Source organism: Engystomops pustulosus, chromosome 10 (genome assembly GCF_040894005.1).
Source record: "Engystomops pustulosus chromosome 10, aEngPut4.maternal, whole genome shotgun sequence".
Classification (NCBI taxonomy): Eukaryota; Metazoa; Chordata; class Amphibia; order Anura; family Leptodactylidae; genus Engystomops; species Engystomops pustulosus.
Genome location: NC_092420.1, coordinates 56,517,303 through 56,531,330, shown reverse-complemented (window position 1 = coordinate 56,531,330; position 14,028 = coordinate 56,517,303). Strand labels below are relative to the sequence as shown.

At 39.8% G+C, this 14,028-nt stretch overlaps 1 long non-coding RNA gene across 1 annotated transcript; it reads right to left on the bottom strand.

The window, feature by feature from the left end:
• Positions 1-2,553: 2,553 nt before the first annotated feature.
• Positions 2,554-13,833, bottom strand: LOC140104963 (uncharacterized). Its single transcript, XR_011850465.1, has 3 exons — positions 13,717-13,833; positions 6,822-6,894; positions 2,554-3,171 (listed from the first exon to the last, which is right to left on the bottom strand). It is a non-coding gene; the product is annotated as an uncharacterized lncRNA (long non-coding RNA).
• Positions 13,834-14,028: the final 195 nt, after the last annotated feature.

Here is a 14,028-nt window from a genome sequence, read left to right as displayed (position 1 = left end):
CGGGATTTAACTTTAAAATTGTGACGCAACCCCAAGCACTTAGCTTCACCACTAATATAATGGTGAACTCTGTTGGACATGAGCAGGGAAGCCACACATGCAGGATATTGGGCACTCAAAAGCGCAAAACAGTGTATTATTATTGGACAATGCACTTTCGGCCCACTCCAGCGGATGGCTAAGTAAATGAGCCCCATTGTTCTCGTGTGTTATTTAAGTAGGCAGTTAATTCCTTCATTCTCTGAAGTCTAAGAATCTCTGCAAAGCAGTCCGAGATCGAGGGGGTGCGTGTGGTTTTACATTATCTAGGAATCAAGGTTCTGGAGGCAATTTATAGAAAACCAACTAAAGAGTGTTTGGTTTTACTGATGGCCATAGGGAACATGAATGATAGAAGTACTGCTGGGGAATTTTTTTCATGTGGTTTCTAGACACTTTGTGTATCAGGGTTATGACTCAGACTCTACAGAATGGCTGAATTACAGGACATTTCCACCATATGTGCAGCATGGTGGCAGGAGCATGCCTGCAACTCCAGCATTCCGCTTGGCATGAGGGGTTTATCTTATGCAAGCAATCAGGGATCCAATACTACTGGGATAAGACTTTGTAATTGGTCTCCAGAAACTTGCATCCTGCATCTTCAGGAGAATAGGTTGTTCAGATTTCAGACTCCCAGGCTCACACAAAATGAAGCTCTGGTTCAGCCCATTTGTCCAGCAGAAGGTGGTATATGGCTGAGATCACATAATAGAGAAGGGGGGAAGCATCAAGTGTCAAAGGGTTGTAGAGATCTAAGTTCAATGTGACCTTGTTAGTGTTGTAGAAATGTGTCTGTTGTGTTTAATCCCCCTGCATTCTGGGTTGACATGGAAAGTGTGACAGTGCCTCATCCTACATAGGACGTCCAATTGTAGTCAACAGCATTTTGAAGGTTAATGGAACATGGGACCTACAGACAGGGCGGATTTTAGCCTTTTTGCTCCCTGAGGCAAAACTTGAAAATGCCTCCCCCTCCGCGCCCAGTGATGCTACCTTAAACACTAGTAGTCAGTCAGTGACACAGACATTAGTGACATCTAGTATGTAGTAGCTTACAGGTGATGATCTGCTCTACCAGGAAGAAGACTTATTTACAATTTCTCACGACTATGGTTTTTCTCTGCAGAATTCACAGTCAAACTGTCAGCACCCGTCCAGCAAACCGCACAACCACAACCAGGCTTGGCGCTAGCTGTCAGACTAGGTAAGTGGTGGCGAACTCACTCTGCGACGTCCCTGAGGACTGATGTCCAGGGCATGTAGAAAAGCAGGAAGTTCCTCAGGATGTTTCAGCAAGAGTTGGTTTGCCCCAGAGCAAACATATAAGGCAAAAGAGGAAAGCGCATATTTAGAAGGACACCCTTTTCCTGGAGGAAGGACAGGAGTGGGTGCAGGGCAGCTATGCTTCTTTAGGGGGTAGAAGTGCACCTTACAGATGACATCTCATGGCTTGGATTGGTTATCATTTCTTGCTCTGAGAGCCCTATGAGCACTGTCCATCTCTACAGGGGTATCTGCCAGACGATCAAGTAGCATATTGAAAATACTCGTTATGGTGGGAGCAAGATCTGATGGGTGGATTGCTTTCGGGAGGTCCTCCTGTTTTTATTTTGAGGATCATCCAGCTGCACAGCTAGTTGATGTTGTTGTGTGGCGTTGGTACCCGTTTTCTCCAGTTACCCTTGGATTGAACTTTATGAGGTCTTTACTCACGCTTCCTTGAGGTCACATGCTAAAGTATCCATGTCCTTCTTGTAAGCTGACTAATTCATAAGTGTTCACATGTGTGCCTACAGCATGAGAGAGGAGAAGGAGGAAACTGATTCCTCTACAGCGAGTCACACACAGCAAACATCTCTCTCAACTCCCTCATTCACACCTACCTCAGCAATTCTCTTCAGTGAGTCACACGCAGCAAACATCTCTTTCAAGTCCCTTTATCTTCCCCCTCAGGAATTCTCTTCAGTGAGTCACATATACACACATATACACTCAGCTTTCTGTTTTAGATTGTGAAAATAATAGGAAAAACAAAAGAGCTACAAGCATATTGTGTAGTATTTTCGGGCACCATAAGGATAAGAGTAAATTAGGTATGTGGTAGTATGTACATCGGGTCAGGGTGTGAGTTGTCACTACAACATAAGAAGTATTTCAATAATAGATCCTGGATTCTTCTCAGTGTGATCCCCAGTCCTGGAGCTTCAGATCATTTACATCTCCCTTCCTGCACTTTTTCTTGCCCTTGTCCCTTTTAGATGTAACACTGTATGATACCTTGCTTGGTCTTAACCAAGATGAACCTGCTATGGTCTTAAAACATGTATTTTATTTCAACAGATGCCATTGGAATCTCCTGATTATTGTATATAATATAATAATAATAATAATAATCACAACTTTAATCAGCCCCTTTCAAATAGTAGAACAGTTCAAATTTTGTTTTTTAAAATTTTAGTTTTGTCCCATAATACAATAATTATTTACAAAACAGACAAACAGAACTGACAGATCTTTTCTGATCTTGATTAGAGTTGAGCGGACCCTGAACTGAACTTCAGTAGAAGTATGGGGCTTGATTTGGCTCAGCTTCTGCCTGCGGTTCACTCCTGTGATCGTTTCCGGCACAGATGTTAACTCTTTAAATGCTGTTTGGTGCCACTATTTTTGGGAGGGATCATCGCTCCTCAATTACATCATTGGGTGTGACTGACGCCCCTCCCCAAAATAGCAGCGTGCCGTTTTGTTGGGATTGGGTAAACTCGGCTGAAGCCAAATTTTATGGGTCCGATCATTACTAACCTTGATGGGTTACCCTTTATTATACCATGTACTGAATATGCATCTAAAAGTAATTTCCCACTCCACTGTATTACACTTTTATTTCTGATGCCTTTGTCTACATTAGCTCCTATTATTTGTAAAGCAGTCTATAGTATTAGATGTAGTACTAAACATACACATGAATCACAATATAGTTTCCATTTCGGGTGCATTTGCTTATCCGTTTTCTTTTCTTCTATATATTTTGTGTCATCAGTGGCTTTTTCCTTATGCTTGAAACCTGGTTGAATGATATTTTCATCCAATGACGTAAGCAGTTCCATATCTCCTGTGTTTCATTCCCACCTGCAACACAGATATTATGAGTAAAATGAGACATAAGCTGAAAAATACCCAGCACTTTACACAAGGCACTACGGCTGAAGTACAGAGCTAGTCTTAGATGAAAGACTGACAGGCTTGCGCCTCTCACTTTGCTTCATCCCCCTCCACTTCCCTGCTAATGTTTTCCTGCAGACATATTGAGCAGTACAGAGTAATCCCACAGGACCTGCAGATGGTATTGTCCTTGCATTGAAGAGTTATTAAATTCTTAAGGTCACCATAAAAGAAGATTTCCATTAAATTGAGTTAATAAAAACATCGGGCAAAGGTTTTCTGAAAGCGCAGATGTCAGAGCCACGAGGGGCCCCGGTTCCCAGGACAGATTCAGGGAAAAGAATGAAATAAACACAGTTTTAAAGCAGTCTCTGTCTTTACCTAGAGGATATAGAGCCATGTATCTTATTAATTAATAGAAGTACACGTGGCCTATATTTACTGTATGTCTTGTATTAGTTAATACAACTGTATATAAACTATAAATATGCATCTACCATTGGTTATTATTGTGATTATTTTCTTAAAGGGAGCCATCAGAATATAAAATAATAAGGGCTAGTATCTTCATGTCTTGTATGATATATGCTAATATATGCTTACATTAAATGTTAAGTTTGTGTTGGTATAGTTATCTTAAAATAATCTTAGATGCTACATCTCTTTAGAATACAGCCAATGTCTCAATACTTTCTTTTTACAATAGAGGTATGACTATATAAATCATGGATTTTCTTTCATACACCACATGTAGGTGCATCAGCTTTTGTTTGACATGATGGTAAACATTCCCCTTTGACCTGGAGGAGCCGCAGGTCACATGACCCACCCGCAGCAGGCTGGGATGTCTCAAATCTTGCCGGGTTTGGTGGGTCAGGGGACTGTGCACTCTTTACTGCATGCATGCCCCTCCTTATAAACCACTGGTGTTCAGGGTGGAGAAGGGTGGAGAAGCAAGCCAGCAGGGCCAGGTGGGTAGCTGGGTTACTGTAAATAGAGGGGGTAGAAAGGGGTCCAAGAAAAGGAAGGCCAATTCTAACTCTGAACACTTCAGCAAAATTACAAAATTGTGCAATGATGTAAGGATGTCAGTGTCAGAAATGGCAGCCATAGCGGATCCTGCTCTCCCTAACAGCCAGGGGAGCAGGTTAGCTAGTAGTAGGGTGGATGGGAGTTCAGGACGGCCATGGCAGCTAGTGGTTGTAGGTGACTCTATAATCAGGAAGACGGATAGAATAATTTGTCGCCAAGACCGCCTCAACCGAATGGTTTGCCGTCTCTCTAGTCCCAGGGTTCGGCATGTGTTGGAAAGGATGGATAAATTACTGGGAGGGGGTGGGAATGACCATGTTGGGACCAATGACAGAATAGATGGTAGGTGGAGGAACCTGAAGAATAGTTTTAAAGAATTAGGTTCAAAGCTTAAGGGAAGGACCTCCAAGGTAGTATTCTCCGGATTTCTACCTGTGCCATGTGCTACATAGAGCAGCCAGGGGGAGCTCAGGGAGTTAAATGCATGGCTTAAATCCTGGTGCAGAGGGATTTGGGTTCCTAGAGCACTGGGCTGACTTTTCATTGGGGTACAAGCTGTTTTTTGCAGATAACTTGCACCTAAATGAAAGGGAAGCTGATGAGCTGGGGGAGAAGATCCTAGCAGGGGTGGCTAAAGGGGTAGACAGGTCAGAGAGGGGACAGGTTATGTTGGTGGATGGTGAAATGGGCGGTGTATGGGGGACTTGGGCAGTGGAGAGGGAGATACACAGTTTAAAAAACAATAGTGAGGAAATTATGTGCCAGTAACATTACTATAAATCAGATAAATAACAGTGGAAAATTAAACTGTATGTTCACAAATGCCAGAAGTATCACAGGCAAAATGAGCGAGCTTGAGGCTCTGGTATTAGAAGAACAGTTGTTGGTTGTTGGTGTAGTGGAGACATGGCTCGATGCATCACACGATTGGAGTGTTAATATTCAGGGTATTAAAGAGAGTTTTGAGAAAATTATTTTTGGTGTAATTTATAGACCCCCTAACATCATTTGCGGAAATAGAGGGTCACCTATATAAACAGTTAGAGTGGGCTGCACAGGAGGGGACAGTAGTGATAATGGGAGACTTTAACTTTACAAATATAAAATGGGGTCAGGGCTCTTCTTCATCTGTGAAGGGGAGACATTTTATCAACTTTCTGCAGGATAATTTTATGGTGCATCTTGTTGAGGATTCCACAAGAGGTGATGCATTGTCATAGACCTTGTGATTGCAAAAAAGGCAGAGATTTCCAAGATTACACCCCGTGTGGCATAGAGCTACTGGTAAAAAGGCAATTAATGATAAAAAGAGGGCATTCAAAAAAAAAAAATCTGATCACCTGAGGCTTTCAATTATTACAGCCAAAATACAAAATGAAAGACAGATGTATAAAAATGGGTCAGAGCAGGTTGCACCCGTATATTCTGAAACTGGGGCATTAGTGCCTGGCGACCAAGAGAAGGTGGAGATACTAAGTGTTTTAGCTCCGTTTATACAATAGAGGAAAGAACTTCTGACGTGGGTGGTGCCAGTGCAGTCATGCATCCTGTAATATACTGGCTGAATGTAGACATGATCCAATCTAAGCTCAATAAATCAATGTGTACAAGGCTCCTGGACCAGATGGGCTACACCCCAGAGTTCTTAACCCCTTCACGACTGCCATACAGCTATATACGTCCTATTTGCACATAACCCGTGCAAAAGGGACATTTATAAATGTCTTGACAGTGACTAAATTCAAACGGCCATTTCTCCTGAACCCTGGCACATGGAAACACAATTTTTGTGTCATTTTAAACAGAAGCATTTCCTCTTTAATGATAATTGTCTATGGATGCCTAACTTAACTAGAGAAAGTTGAACTTAAAAAAATTATTTTCATGTACATCTTTCTATTCAGGATTGAAACTTTAAGAGTGGATCTCTCCTGCTCTCTTAAGCATTCATGCACAATCCATACATCATTTTAAAGAGGAGACTCTCTTGTTTAATATGACGCAATAATTAAAAGGGTTCAGGAGATATGAGCATTTGAAATAACTGTCAGCTGAGGGCAGAATATAGAGGAAGCTACAGGAGAATTTCACTTTCACTTTGCAGAAGTACATGCACCCTCTGCATCTGTAGCTCAACCTTGGAAAGAGTGATGGAATAATGCTGTACATATTCATGACATATGTGTGTAAGTGTAAGTAATAAATCTATTCTATCAAGATAAAGTCTCACATCAAAAAAATTAAGTAAAAATTGTTATGATATGTAAAGCTTTTCTAGAGATATCTAGAGGTTTAATCCTCCAGAAAGGACAGGATTGTTTTACTATGAGAACTGTTAATCTGTGGAATAGCCTGCCTCAGGCGCTGGTCACAGCAGGGACAGCAGAGAGCTTCAAGAAGGGTTTAGATGCCTTTTTACACCTAAACCATTTATGCTTATGTTATATAGAATTGTTTCTCCTAAATCCCTTCCTCATGCAATCCCTTCCCTTCCTTGGTTGAACCTGATGGTCTTTTTTCAACTGTATACAACTTTTCAAGATGCTACAATATAAAAAATGAAAATGAATGTGTTAAATACTTACTTTTGCAAAACGTGCTCATCCTAAATGTCCCCATGACATCACACATTAAAGCAGTTGTAAATCCACTGACAACCTAACATGGAATGAAATTAAAGCAACTTCAAAACAATGTTTTTTTTAGGGCATGCATCATAAAAGCTTTGTAGTAGAGCATGTTGTTTTATGGTGTTTGACGGGAAAATAGAGCTGAATTGAGTGATGAGTTAACTTGTTATTTCAAAAGCTCGGCTGAAAATCTATTTTTATTGCGGCAGATCTTGGAGGATGTAATAAACTGCTTGTTTCATATAAAGTACTCGACAATAATGTATAATGTCACCAGATTTTACCTCTTTAAAATACTAGCCCTCTCAAGTAGGGTATGAAATTATATTTCTAGACTTACCTTTTTCAAGGGAAATATTGTCTATTTACATATATAAATCATCGCTCATAAAAAAAACACATGAAAATGAGCAGAGAAGAGTCATATTTTGCCAAAGATGTGTCACTGTTAGGAGCTGAAGGAGAAACGTCATTGCAGATGCCCTCTACCAGATGATTACAAAAATTTCAATTTGGTCACTGTTTTCATGTGATTTGTCGTACTGGATAAATACTATTACAATTTTCTAATTTTCTGTGAATTTTTGTGTGTTGGTATTTTTCTTAAAAAAATTTTCAGACTTTATTTTTCTCATTTTACATAAAACTTATATATATATATATATATATATATATATATATATATATATTTATTATATTATATATATTTTACAATGACATGAAAACGTTATATCTCTTGTTTAAAGCACTGCACAATTTGAAGTACATAAAGTAGTTGTACATGTCGTGCAGCGCAATATATTGTCAGACACTGACAGGCAGCTATTAACACTGGCACAGGCAAAGTTATCATAGACAGCCCTGGGGTGCTTCAGCGGACTCCAGGTTGCTGTGTGACATCACCGACACCCCACAATAGCAGCTAGGGGTTCTGATGTGACAGAGGGATCTCCTTAAACAGTTCTTTGGGCCTATTGCCCACTAGTGAGTTTGATGTAACTCACATCGTGCGCTTCCTCCAGTACACAATTCTTTTTTAAATTCTGCGGTTTGTCAGAATCCGTCGGGTTGTCCGACGACCATACCCCACGATTTCTGTCGCATGCATGCCAGCGCCGATGCCCTACAATCCGTTCGCGTGCGCCAAAAACACGGGGGCAATTTGGAGATATTCACGAAACCCGTCATAATTGCGGCCCCGTAGACCCTTAGTAAATAAGCCCCAATGTTCTGGTATTTTCTTCTGATGTGATAAGCTCGTCTCTCATTATAACCTCATTTACTTGTATAAGAGCAGGACTTTTGGCCATAATATGGCTGCATTTATGCAGTATCTTGCGGTCACTCTAAAATACTCAGCCCTTGGCTCAGGAGAGTTCTTGCTACATACATCTGAAATGAGGAGATACAATGGGAGGCCTTTATCATGCACCCAGGAAATTGTGACTTTTGCCCCTATAATGGACAATGCAGGCCGGGGATATCCTGGCCCACTAAATTTACTACAAGTAATATCTATCTAGAGGATTTTCTATCATACCCTAGAATCACTGGAGGCTGGGACATCTTAGTAATTCTGACTTGTCGTGTGCTGGTGCCATACAATGTTTCCTATTGTATTCAATAAAATGAATGCAAAGTTACATAAATGCCAAATCCTGGAGCTTTTGAGAGGAGAAAGTTGCTTCTTTGCAAAAAGTCAATAACATTTTTATATGACCTATATTTTTACTACTTTCTGTCTTCATGCAGCAACAGAACACCTTTGTGTCTTTCCATTGATCCTGAAATACTCGAGCATTGACTGGTGTCTTTCTATTGTATTTGTATTGACGGCTTGGTTTCACTATGTCTCTCATATTTTGTTTTTCCATCCTTTTTTCCATATAAAAGTGTAGTAGACAGTGAATTCTGTTAACCACAAAATTGCTGTTTGGATGTGCAAAGTATTCCTGTAAAGATGTGGATGGATATGGTGCCGTTCCTTCTGTATACACCAGAGGCTGATGCCGGTAATTAAATTACAGTTAAACACAGATGGTTATTTCACAGCAGGTTCCCATCTCGGAGCCGTGCCTCCTGCCCTCTCCTGTTACAATATGTTGCCTGGTCCCCAATGTGTGCCTGACAGCGCTTGCGTTAAAATAGAGAATTTCTCATCAAGCGTCTCTTGGTCGCTTCATATCAAGTAAACTCTGTAAATCACCACTTTCATTTTACAAGAGAATTTATAGCATGAGGAATAAAAGAAGTAGAAATGTTCCCACTGAGCTTTCACAAGAGAAGTTACTCTGAGCACTGTGCCAAAAACCGAAGTGTGGAGAATGGCAGGACACAGTGCTGAACAAATATTTCATTGTTCATAACCATATAATTGCATAAAATAACCGTGTAATTGTGATAACACATGTTAATTTCACAATTATGTATTGTGCAGCCTTAGAAAATGTTGTTTGCCTGTTATGCTGGTTATGTCCATTCAAAAGCCTGGACTGATGTGCAATGCAAGTGGCAAGTTGTCAATCTGTCAATCTGCTTTTCTTTGTTGTACATTTTGGTTAGTTGGTGGTTTATAGTCACAATTTTTTGTTGCATTTTGCTGTACATCTAGACAAACAGCTTACTTGGACCCACGCAAACAACAAATAAAAGGTGTGAACCCTCTGTATCACCAAACCTTGTGGTTTTGGGCTAATACCCATGGTGTTATTTCATAGTTCCTAAAGCGACCAGCACACCCTCCAGGCAAGTTTCCTATTTGCTATTTCTGTGATTTTCTGCTCTTTAACCGTCCTTTGACCTGACTTTGTTTCTCAACCTAACTACTGAATCTCTTAACCTGCATCTGATATTGATCTTACATTTGGCCTTAACCTGTCCTCATAGAGAAGAGCAGATTGTTCAAAGGTAACCTGGACCTCATTTTCACTAAAGAGAGTAGCAAAAGCCTATTACAGCTGCATTGCAAGTATATCTTTCTGCCTTTTCTAAGCATTTGCATTACATTATAATTGTGTGTTATAACTTAATTTGTACCCTGACAGAATCATCTGTGTAGTCCCAGGGGTTGGGCTTTGTTTTGGATGCATTTCATAAAACAACATCTGACTTGTCTGTGCTGTTCACTCTTTAGCTCTCAGCTGTACAGGAGCACAAAGGTGGGGGCTGAGAGTTGAGCAGTCTTCACCACAGACAAGTCACATGTTGTTTTTTGAAATGCATCCAAATCAAAGCCCAACCGCTAGGACTACACAGAGAATTCTGTCAGGGTACAAGGTAAGTGATAACACACAATTATACTGTAATGCAAATGCTTAAGGAAGGCAGAAAGATGTATTTACAATGCAGGTGTGATGGGATTCTGTCACCTGTCTTTAGTGAAAATGAGGTCCCTGGTGACAGGTTCCCTTTAAACGATCTGCTCTTCTCTATGAGTTCCCTTTAAGATTCCCTTTGTTGAAGCCGCAACAAATTTTTTGTAAATCAATTCAGGTTTGAATTTATTGGAGCTCAACCAATGTTCCTTTTATTGACCTGAAAATTGGTAAATAAACCACTCTAGTCGTCTAAAATACATTTTTGTTAACTCATGACCACCAAAATAAAATAACTTGGACTGTACAAATATACAGGCTTGCAACCCTTTTGCTGCTTATAGATGGACATGTTCTGCAGGACAAATAAGTACCTTCCAAAATTCCAAACACAGTGGAATTGACAAAAGAAAGGTACTTGCAACATTTTCTCAAGGACCTTGTTTTACTTGAGTTGTCCACATACCCCCATACTACTTAGTAAGGAATTTAGGAGGTTTGGATACCGAGCATGTTTATTATTTTATGTGTCATAACAATTGATCAGTCCACCCTGATGCTGTAGTTGCAATGGCTAACAACTAGTTATCTATGGGTGAGCGACTAAGACAGACAGACTGACATACAGAGAGAACAGAGTCACCCCCCCTTGGGAGATGGTGGGGGTAGAGACAGAGACACAGGTGACACATCTTGCTTAGTGCTCTATCCACCCCCCCCCCACCCCAGAGCATTCAAATAAACTTTATTATATATAGTGAAATCCTGGGACTGCCCCTCACAATCAACATAGACATGTGACTGATGACATAAGAGAACACATGATGCCATATATGCCCTTTACATAAAGCTGATGAGAAAGCTAGAATGTGTAACTAAATATAAAAATAGTCTTTAGTGAGGGGAAAGTCTTGCAGAGTCCAGCTACAGCTGTCATTCACAGAGCTGTACAATGTCTATTCTTGTCAGAGGTCAATGACCAAAGACAACCTTCACATGGTAATAATTGTGTTCACATAAACTCATTAAATGTGTTACTTTATTTGCATTCACAGTGGTGACCCAACGCTGTTGAGTTAGACTAAGATTAAACGCGATAGACACAGATTAAACGCGATAGGTGCTCCTTGATTTCAATCTCACCAGGACATATTCCTTTGGTTTTAACCTGCTATCCTGCAAACATAATTATTTAATTATAAAACTAAAAACCATTGTCAGCCTCCTCTCATCCACTGTACTATAATTTAAATATGCTTAACAATACATAGGGTGTGGCCACAAGTCAAGTAAAAAAGAGACTCATTTCTGATACAGGCAGGTTTGTTCTTAAGTTGAATTTGTATGTAAGTCGAAACTTTATATTTTATAATTGTAGTTCTAGACAATTTTTTTTTTTGCCCCAGTGACAATTGGAGTTTCAAAATTTTTTTGCTGTAATGGGACCAAGGATTATCAATAAAGCTTCATAACAGATACTTTACAGCTGATTGTTGCAGCCTGGGACTATAGCAAAGCATCCAGAGAGCTTCACCAGAGGTCACATCTACAGAGGTCCATCTGTAGCTAGGGGGTCGTCTGTAGATCGGGTGTCTGTACTTCTATATTTCATATATATTTATATTTTATCCTGACAGTTATATTAGTAAAGAGTATCAAGAGAAAGAATTACACATTGCAGGTCATATATCCCAGTTGGGGAATTAATCAGGAATTCAGGTAATAGGATTTGAGCTGTGTCTGCGATAACATTACATTTTACCAGTTGGCATGGTTCATTGTTTACTGTACTAAAAATGGATCATTGTCTCTTATTTCTAGGTAATAACTCTTTGTAATTTTTAAATTTTTCAGTATTATTTTTGTTGCAGTCGCTAAAATGAAGCTATTCTCATAAAAAAGAAGTGCAATCTGCTGGTGGCATGATACAGAGCAAAACAAACTGATCAGATTGTACCTAGTGTCCTATCTGTAGGCAGCATGTTATAGAGCAGGAGGAGCTGAACAAATTGTACATAGTGCCCTGAGCTGAGCAGATTGTACAAAGTTTCATATCTGCATTCAGCATTATTATATGGAGCTGAATAGATTGTACATTGTGTCCTATCTGCAGGCAGCATTGTTATAGGGAGGAGAACAGATTGTACATTGTGTTCTATCTGCAGGCAGCATGTTATAGCGCAGGAGGCGCTGAGCAGATTGTACAAATTTTCATATCTGCATTCACCACATGTCAGCCTTGAGTTATGTGACTGCTCTGCGTGAATTTATTTGTATTGAAGAATCCTTCAATAAAGAATATATGATCTTTAATATACAAGTGGATGTTCGTATATCAGAGCTGGATTATGTGTATGCATTCAGCATTGTTACATAGAAGGAGAGCGTACCAGGTTGTATGTAGTGTCCTATCTGCAATCAGCATGTTTAAGAGAAGGTGGAGTAGAGCAGATTGTAGGGAATGTCCTATCTGCAGGCAGCATGTTATAGAGAGGAAAGTGCTGAGGCTGAGCAGATAGAACATGGCAACTTATCTGAAGACATGTAATAGAGAAGAAGGAATTTAACATATTTATAGAGGGTTCTATATATAGTTTTGAGAAATAAGATTAAATCTATTTCAGCTTTTTCTACGCTATGAAGTCATGGGGGTGGTGCCACCGGTAATTGACATGTGTATTGGTGTATGGATGGAGGACCACCTCCTTGCCTTTACAGCATTGGAAGATATACATATAGAAAGTTAATACTGAATCTTTTGATTCCCAAACTATAAATGAGAGCTCTTCCTGCTCTACAACATGCTGCAAACATGTTACATTGTGTTTTCATGGTGACTGATTTCTTTAAAATGGAAATTGGTGTGGAGACATATTGGAAACGGTGATGTTTGCTTCAGGTACTTGTCAAACACTTGTCCTGATGAAAGGTGACAATAGCATCTTACAATTCAGCATTCTCCTCAGCATTCAGCCTAGTGTGAAACCAAACCATTGCATCTGCTTACGCAGTAATGGCTCGTTTACGCACAAGGAATTAATATCTCTCCTGCTGAGCAAAGAGTTAACCTCTTGGTTCATTTCTGTCACGTACTTAATGGACAATGAAATTACTCCTGTCTATTGCAGGATAAAGGGCCGGTCTGTTGTTATGAAAGCAATAGCCTAGTATTATGAAGGAAAATAGATGTCGATAACAAGAACAGCAAGGTCATTTTCAGCGCTAACAGAAAAGGTGAAAAGGGGATCGTCTTCAAACTTGGAGCTGATATGTCATTGTACAAACAGCTGTGAATGTTACTTCTCCTAAACTGATTTTACTTTTTACACACACACACACACACACACACATATATATATATATATATATATATATATATATATATATATATATATATATATATATATACTCCAGAGTTTGGAGGAGGGTAGGCTACTGCGTCTGATAGAAAAGATATAGCAATGTAGAGAAGCATATTGTTTCCACATTGTCCAGTTGGAGCAGTATGCAAAAAAAGCCAAATCAGAGACACACACCTGTACACAGCACTGTTGTTTCTCAGCAATGTATGGAAACACTTATGGTTCAGTTCAGTCAGTTGCACCATTAATTCCTATTCAGTCAGCTCCCCCTAGAGGTGGCTGCAGGCAGTTTGTTTTATTACTATATGAAAAGAGGCAGGACATTAATAATAAATGTATTACAGTTATAAAGTCAAAGAGACCCATTTTATCATCTGATGTAAGTCCAATGATAGTAATCAGGTATGGTATATACAGCGTTCACTGCTCTGCGTTGCATCCTTGTTCCTAATTGACAGGACACTGCTAGAACATGCTGCTGTGTGG